Here is a 9065-nt window from a genome sequence, read left to right on the forward strand (position 1 = left end):
GATGGTTTTGATGCTGATATGGCCTACCAATTAAGAGAGAGAGAACTAGCCACAATGGAAGACATGCAGAAAATCGCGGTCAACGTTGAATCGAATCTGTTGTCCAAAAGAGCTAGAGCGAAAGCAGAAAAAGAAGTCACTGTTAAGGAAGAGTCTTCTTCAATGGAACAATTACTCAAGAAGGTAGAGCAGATGCTTGAAAGGGTGAAGCTCGAAAAACTTGAGCCACAAGTTAGAAATCCTAACTTCCATGGCCAGTAGCAGCCACAATATAGAATAAGACAGAGAGATCAGCGAACCCAAGAGAAAACAACACATAAGCCAGTACAGACACCTTTGCAGCAAAATTTTGTGCATGGACCAGAGTCATATGAGGACGAAAATGTAATAGGTGAATAAAACCACCTCTTCACTCCATATGAGCTGCCTACTTACATTACTGAAGAAGAGGAGTGTGCGGTGAGCTCAGCTGCACACAAAGATGCAGATTTCATTCTAGCAAGTGACATTGTTTTACAAGAAGAATCAGAGGAGTATCAAAGGGGATATATGAATGCTCTATCCGCACAGCAGCAGTGATATTCACTTAGAAACATAGATGTGAGGGCCAAACCAATTCAGAAAAGGAAGGATGTTGAGGCATCAAAGAATGATTCATCAGCTACACAAAGGAAAGGGAAAGAGGCGGTTGGTCCGGAGAGCAGCAAATCACCATCAGCAGAACAATCACATCAACAAGCTGCATCAAAAGAAAAGGAAAAGAAAGAAATCCCAGTCAAAGAGGTAGAAAAGATTCCCGCTTTTAATTTAGAGAATGAGATTTCTAAGTTAAAAGTATCCATCCCCTTGACTGAAATAATGAAGAACAACAGTTATAGAGGACAAATATCTAAGATGTTGAATTTGGACCCAATGTTCGACATGGTGAATGTTGAAGACGATCAGCCCAAGATGAATTTTGGACCAGCATCGAATGGTGAGTCTCCTGATAGTGATGTGCCACTCTTTTACATCAGTTTAAGATTGCATGATTTTGTATTACATAATGCCATGTTCGTTTCCAGAGCTTCTCACAATCTCATGCCCAAGGCTATCATGGATAAGCTCGGTCTGGACATCACCTGGCAAAACCATGATCTCTATTCATTTGATTCCAGCAGAGTGAGATGTATAGGACTCATCAAAGACTTGGTTGTGAGTTTGGATCAGCTTCCCATGAAAAATGTTTTGATGGATGTGGTTGTAGCAGATATTCCTCCAAGGTTTGGCATGCTTCTTTCCAGGTCTTGGGTAGCAAAATTGAAAGGGACACTATAGCTTGATTTCTCCTATGCAATGATCCCAGTGTTTGGACAAATGAGGAAATTGTATCGGGAACAAAAAATGAAATATATGATCACAAGCAAGGAGAAACCAATAAATCATCCAATTAACTATGTACATATAGATTTAGAGTCTTTCGTTTTGTATGGAGATAGTTTAAATGATATAGATAGTCATGTAGTAGAAGTAGATGATATTCCAGAAATAACAGAAAATTTCAGAGAAATTTTAAAGAAAGAAGGACAAGAACAGCAGAACAATGTTGGGAAATCAGCTGAAAGTAATGGACAGCAAGCAGACAAGGCACAACAAACAGATTTCCAGCACTTACAAGAGGAGGAAGAAGGTTTGTGGACCATGGATTTTGATGGAGTAGTGGGAAATGATGGCGCTGGAATTGGAATTTGGGTACGCAGTCCTTTCTCCGCCCCAAACAAAGTGCCTAGTAGCGTGAGGGTTTGCTCTTACAAGTTGGATTTTGAGTGTTCAAACAATGAAGCTGAATATGAAGCTTTGATTGTTGGCTTGAAGATTCTAAGAAAGCTGAATGCTAAGAGGATTTCGGTATATGGCGACTCCAAATTGGTAATAAAGCAGGTCAAAGGCGAGTATCAAGCAAAGCATCCTAGGATGTGGGCCTACCGTAATGCAGTTCTAGACATTCTAAAATTATTTTCAGAATACACCTTGACATGCGTGCCTCGTATGCAAAATAGTATTGCTGACGCTCTTGCCAAGGCAGCAAGTAGTTTGAAGATCCCAATGAATTCCAGCAATAAATTCAAAATCCGTGTCAAGCATCGTCCAACCATTCCAGACAATCAGAGATATTGGCAGGTGTTTCAAGATGATGAGGAGATTAATGATTTTCAACAAAACAAAGGCAAGTTCAAAGAAACCTCAATTGATGTAGAAAATGACGATGGTAAAGGGAATGGTACAAATGAAGTGCAGATCAATGAAATGGACGTGTTGCAGCTGAAGAATAATGTTATTCCTAAAGGCTTGATAACTTTAGAAGAAATTTTTGATCAAGATGATGTAGCCCGTAAACCAACATTACAGCCAATAGAGAAGGGTGTAGAAGAGGTTAACATTGGAACAGCTGCCAATCCTAAGTTGGTAAAATTGTCCAAAGCATTTCTGCCAAAGATCAAGGACAAATACATCAGTTTGCTGGCTTCATTTGCAGATGTGTTTGCTTGGGACTATTTTGATTTAAAGACCTATGATACCAATATAATTCAGCACACTATACCCATCAAGCCCAATCAAAAACCATTTAGACAGAAGTTGAGAAGGATAAACCCAAAGTTGCTGCCATTTATTGAAAAGGAGGTAAACAGGTTGTACAAATCAGGGATCATTGGGCCCATCAAATTTTCAGATTGGATATCTTACTTGGTGCCTGTAAAAAACAAGACAGGTGAGATCCGCTTATGCATTGATTTCAGAGATCTCAATAAAGTTTCATTGAAGGACAACTATCCACTGCCCAAAATGGACCATATACTTCAGCGAGTAGTGGGGGCATCTCGTATGTCACTACTTGATGGCTATTCCGGATATAGCCAAATTTCTATCCATGAAGATGACTGGGACAAAACAGCATTCACCACTCCATGGGGAACCTTTCATTACGCCAAAATGCCTTTCGGTTTAAAGAATGCAAGTGCCACATTTCAGCGTGCAATGGACTTGGCTTTTGCGAATGAGAAGGATGTGTTTTTGGTGGTGTACCTGGATGATTTGACAGTGTTTTCAAAATCTGATGAAGAGCACATGCATCATCTATAAATTGTCTTTCAAAAGTGCAGAAAATATGGTTTATCGCTAAATCCGAAGAAGAGCTTATTCGCCATGGAAGAAGGCAAATTACTCGGGCATATTATCTCAAAGGATGGCATTCGTATTGACCCAGCACGTGTGCAAGCAATTCATGTAGGAATTTACAGGGTAAGTTCCTTAGACAGAACACCAAAGAACACCGCTCACAAGCAGATCACAGATCAATACACCCGTACTTTTGACGTGGTTAAAACCCTCAAAGAGGGAAACAGTCCACGGCCTGAGCCAACGTGGACACTTCAGGCAATTTATTAATAAAAGAATGAAATTTTACATAAGCTTCTCTCATGAACAATTAACCTACAAATGACCCTCCATGCTCTTTAAATAGAGATCATGGACCAATCGGGTGTTAAGCCACAGATCAAGTGTCGGTAATACTGAGGAGAGAATGAAACATCATATCACTACATATTGTGACCGTCGGATTGTAAGTTACAAAATGTACATAGTAAAGAAACACACTTTACCTAATTCTATACTAGACCAAGTTATACTTAACTATTTCCTATGTGTCGGAATATCCTAAAATCCCCCCTTAAGAACAACTTGGGATAGGATTGAAGGATTTACAAATATGACACAATAGGATAAGGAAGGAGGCACTAGAGCCTATCCCCCCTTAGTGACAACTTCCTGAACTCCAACCATAAATCAAAGTTTAGTAAACTTCGCCTCTGTGAGAGCCTTTGTAAAGACGTCTGCAACTTGATCATCTATTGAACAATATTGCACTTCAAGAGCATGGTCATGAATGAGTTTTCTGATGAATTGCATGTGCAGTTCAATGTGTTTGCTGCGCTGATGTTGGAATGGATCTTTGCATAGTTGAATGGAACTTTGATTATCACACCAAAGTGTAGTCGGATACTGTTGCTGAAAGCCAAACTCTAATAGGATATGACGAAGCCACAAGGCTTCCTTACTGGCTTCTACAACACCATGATACTCTGCTTTTGCTGAAGAAAGACAAATGGCACCTTGTTTCTTGCAAGCCCATTTAATAGGTCCTGAACCAAGAGTGAACACATAACCTGCAGTAGACTTCCGATCATCAGGGTCACCAGCCCAATCGGAATCGGTGAAACCAACCAATAGAGGAGATGCTTCGGCACTGTAATGAATCCCAAACTAAACTATACCTTGAACATAGTGAAGTATTCTTTTAGCTGCTTTCCAATGACTTTCACGTGGGTTTTGCATAAACCGAGCAACAAGGCCAACAACAAAGGAAAGGTCAGGACGAGTATGGGTTAGATACAAAATTTTTCCTACAAGTTGACGGTATAAGGTAGCATCAACTTCAGGAGAAGTACAAGTGACTGAAAGTTTGACTCCAGACTGAAAGGGAGAAGGGGCTGGCTTATAGTCTTCCATGTGAAAATGGCGTAGAATATCACAGGCATACTTGGACTGGGAAAGGGAAATACCTTCCTTGGATTGCAAGACTTGAAGACCAAGAAAATAATGTGTCCTAAGTCTGTCATTTCAAACTTCCTTTTAAGGCTAGACTTCACATGGTTTATAAGGTTGGGATCACTACCAGTCAGGATAAGATCATCAACATAAGGAACAAGAATGATAAGAGACTTGCCCACTTTCTTGGTGTAGACAGTATTGTCAGAATGACACCTAGAAAAGCCATTTTCTAAAAGAAAGTTATCCATTTTGGCATACCAAGCTCGAGGAGCTTGCTTGAGACCATAAAGGGATTTCTTAAGCTGACATACAAGGCTGGAGTTTGTTTTTATAAAGGCAATAGGTTGTTCCATATAGATTTCTTCATGCAATTCCCCATGCAAGAAGGCAGATTTAACATCCATCTAATGGACTTCCCATTTGAAAGAGGCAGCAAGGGAAAGAACAAGGCGGATAGAGTTCATTTTGAAAACAGGGGAGAAGGTTTCAATGTAGTCAATGCCTTCAACTTGTGAAAAACCCTTAGCAACAAGACGAGCTTTATGTTTATCAACTTTCCCATCTGATCCATACTTGGTTCTGTAAACCCATTTGCATCTAACAAGTTTTCGTCCCTTTGGTAGAGGAACAAGATCCCATGTATCATTTGCCAATAATGAATGATATTCTTCATTCATAGCTGCTTCCCAATCTGGATGGCTTGAAGCTTCTGTAAAGGTGTCAGGATCATAATTCACTGAAGCTTGAGCCAGTAAAGAAGAGGCTCTATCAAACTGAGAACGTGTATGTTGCTGATCTGTAGGATCACCGGCAAGATCACCTGCTGCATCCCGAGTAGCACGGACCCATTTTGGAAGCTGAGGAGCTAAAGGAGGATCCTGAGAAGGTGGGGGAGGATTTTCATCCTCGCTTTCATCATCTGAGGAAGAAATATTTTCAAAAGTAGAAGAGATAGGGAAAGCTGGCACATCCGACGAACTAGGCTCGTAGGCCGATATATTTTCAACAAACTTTACATCTCTTCTAATGATAACATTTTTGGACTTAAGTGGAATAAGTCTATATCCTTTGACATCTTCAGAATATCCAACAAAAATACATTTTTCACTCTTAGGTTCTAAAGCTTTATGTTTCTCATCTGGAATATGGACCCATGCTTAACTTCCAAAAACACAAAAGTGACTTACATCTGGTTTAATTGAGCTCCATGCTTCTTCTGGAGTGATATTATTTAAAACCTTAGTAGGAGTGCGAATTATTATGTAATTTGCACAGTTAATTGCTTCTGCCCAATAATTAAGACTAAGTCCTTTAGATTGAAGCATACAATTAGCCATTTCCTTTAAGGTGCGATTCTTCCTTTCATCTACACCATTTTGTTGTGGAGTATATGGAACAGTATGTTGCATTTGAATTCCATTCTCAGTGCAAAAGTTGATGAATTTGTTGTTAACATATTCTCTGCCATTATCAGATCTTAGCTTAAGAATTTGATGTCCAGATTGTTTTTCAACAAAGGCCTTAAAGGCCAAGAACATGTTAAATACTTCACTCTTGAGTTTTAAGAAGTATACCCAAGTGCGTCTGGAGAAATCATCAATGAAATTTAATAAATACTTGTAGCCGGAGAATGAAACAACTGGAAGTGGACCACATAAATCACTATGCACGAGCTGTAAAGGGGCTGAGGCGTGCCAAGAGGCACGTTTTTCAAAACTATCCCGATGATGTTTTCCAAGTACACATCTGGAACAAACACCATCTCTGCAAGATACCATTGGAAGACCTGTCACCATATTTTCTTTACACAGATTCTGTTATCACTGAAAATGCTATTGTCAAATTTTTTTTAGTCTAGCTTAAAGACCGGGTGTTTTCGCAGCGCCTGGATTCTGTTTAGCAGTTTCGCAGCGCTACCTGTTTGCGTGGTTTCGTAGCGTGCTACGAAATTGGGAATTGGTTCGAGTTTTCAGCGAAGGTCCAAATCCTAGCATGTTTATTGTATAGAGTTTTGCTTCCCTCCAGGAATGTTGATGAGAGCAATGACAGTATGTTCAAGGAGACACCTTATGATGATGCAGCTATTGTAGGATTGCCATCAAATACATTAAGGGAGTTATCTCTGAATTCTGGCTCATGGGTGATTGTGAAAGATGTACATACTAATGTGGAAGACTTGCAGGAGATGTTGTGTTGAATCCTCAAGACAAAGAATCTATTAAATGTTATAATTCATAGAGTGTTTGATATTTGGGATTGTCTTTTCACAATCTGTAACTTCTTTCACAAAGCAGGGCGCCACAATGGATTGAAAGATTTGAAAAATATTTATGATAAAGTTCATGTTCCCGTTTGTTGGGTATTGGTGTTCAAAGTTGGATTAGGTAATAAAGGGGCTGCGCTTGCAAATAGCATTTCCAATTGGCTAAATGTGGCACTTCTATCAATTTATGTTAAATCTTCCCCTGCATGCAAGAAGACATGGACATCTTTCTCAAGGGAAGCTTTATATGGCATTACAAACTTTCTTAAGCTTACTATTCTATCTGCAGTAATGCGTTGCTTGGAATACTGGTCTTTTGAAATGCTTGTTCTCTTCTCCGGTTTGTTGCCTAAGCTTGAACTTGAGATATCAGTTCTCTCCATCTGTCTTAGCACTCATGCAGTTGCATATATGATCCCCTTTGGCGTGGGTGCTGCTGTAAGTACACGAGTTTCCAATGAACTAGGAGCTGGACGCTCACGCACTGCACAGTTATCAGTGTGTGTCGGGGTTTGTATGGCAGTCAATGAGGCTCTTATGATAAGATATATTTTATTCTCTATCAGAAATGTATGGGGCTATGTTTATAGCAATGAAGTAGAGGTAGTTGAATGCATTTCAACCATGATGCCACTGCTTGTACCCTCAACATTTATAGATGCCATCCAAGGTGTTCTATCAGGTATTGCTAGAGGATGTGGATGGCAAACGTTGGGTGCCTATGCAAACCTTGGGGCATACTATGTGGTTGGCATGCCTATAGCTGTCATTTTAGCCTTTGCAATGCATGCTGGCGGCAGGGGACCTTCGGCATTTGAGCACCTGATCTGTTGCTAAGAACATTGCGCTAACAAAGGAAAATCTTATCAAAAACTTATCACTGCTGCACAGAAAAGGATATATGGGAGCACCCAAAAGAAGTTGATCAGGTTGTGGTTAAATATGAGCGCCTTCAAAAATTTCGCATTCATACTCCAAGGTATGCACTTGTGAACAGAGATTACCCCTATTAAGAGTTGAACTACTTTGTGGAGTAAGGGATTTTGTTCAAAACCATGCATAGCGAATTATCAAGCCTTTTGTGGAAAAAACCAGTTTATGGAGATGATCACAGTGTCTATGGTTTAGTGGCCAATCTTCTGGCTTATCATATGTTTTCGAGCCTCTTACACTATTATGGAGGATTGAACTCGTGTTATCAAAGGCAAACAGAGTGAAAAGTTGTAGAAGGACAATGGGATTTCCAAGAGCTAAGGCCGCTGCATTACTTGTATCTTTTTGTCCGACAATATCCATATGGAGGAGGCGAAGGCAGATATGAAAAATGCAGTTCTGAAAGAGTCCAAGTGCAATGTCTGCAACATGAGATCACTGGAATAGTATGAACGCAATAGTATCAATGATTTGGTCGTCGCTAATTGAGTGACATCCTTGAATACTTGATCTGGTCATTAATTGTTTTTTTCCTTCAATTGAATGAACCTCCACAGGGGTAATGTAAATGCATTAATTCTCAAATGGTTCGTTGATTCGACCTTCAAAAAAAAAAGGTAATGAAGATGTTACTATATACACCTGCGCCATCCGAACAGGGTTCTTTTCGTTCAAGACTTCCGTTCTATCCTCGTAAACTATCTGAGCAATCTTAGGATAAAAGTTAAATGTAATTTAATGTGGACATCATGCACTTTTAAACAAGAACGAAATTTTAGGTCATTGGTTTGGCACCGACGTGAGTCATAATACAGATGGCGCGGAAGGAGTTAGGTTTAGCCTTTTTGGCTGATCTATATACGTCCACGTCCTCGGTATCATGCTAAATCGAATCCTCATGACCGTGAATGATGTTAAGGGGCGCATAAGAAAGGGCCTACAATTTATTTCTCCGGAGCCTACAGAATCGAGACAATTGGATGGCGGAGAATTCAAGTAGCAGACAACAAAACCAGTGAATCTCCATCTGGCGGTTCGTTTGCAACTCGTGCCTAACCTCATGATATCTTCCAAGCAGTAAATACTTTATCTGATGTGTTTTCTCAGAAAGGGAGTTCATTTGTTCATAATATATTACAGAGAAGATCTAGGTGGCTTCCAGAAGAAACAGATGGATCCTCGGCTTTACTTAATTCACCGGCTCATATCACAGCTCTGAAATTTGAGAATTAAATTAACCAAGTTCTTCATGGCCTAAAAAAAAACAGAGTCTCAAGAA

General features: G+C 39.8%; 1 pseudogene; it reads left to right on the plus strand.

Annotated features, from left to right (window-relative positions):
* The first annotated feature begins 7144 nt into the window (after nucleotides 1-7144).
* LOC149263189 (protein DETOXIFICATION 16 pseudogene) lies at nucleotides 7145-7690 on the plus strand (annotated as a pseudogene).
* The last annotated feature ends 1375 nt before the right edge of the window (nucleotides 7691-9065 follow it).

This window comes from Pinus tabuliformis, chromosome 6, assembly GCF_031772625.1.
Source record: "Pinus tabuliformis cultivar Carrire ecotype Pingquan chromosome 6, CPIR1, whole genome shotgun sequence".
Lineage (NCBI taxonomy): Eukaryota > Viridiplantae > Streptophyta > Pinopsida > Pinales > Pinaceae > Pinus > Pinus tabuliformis.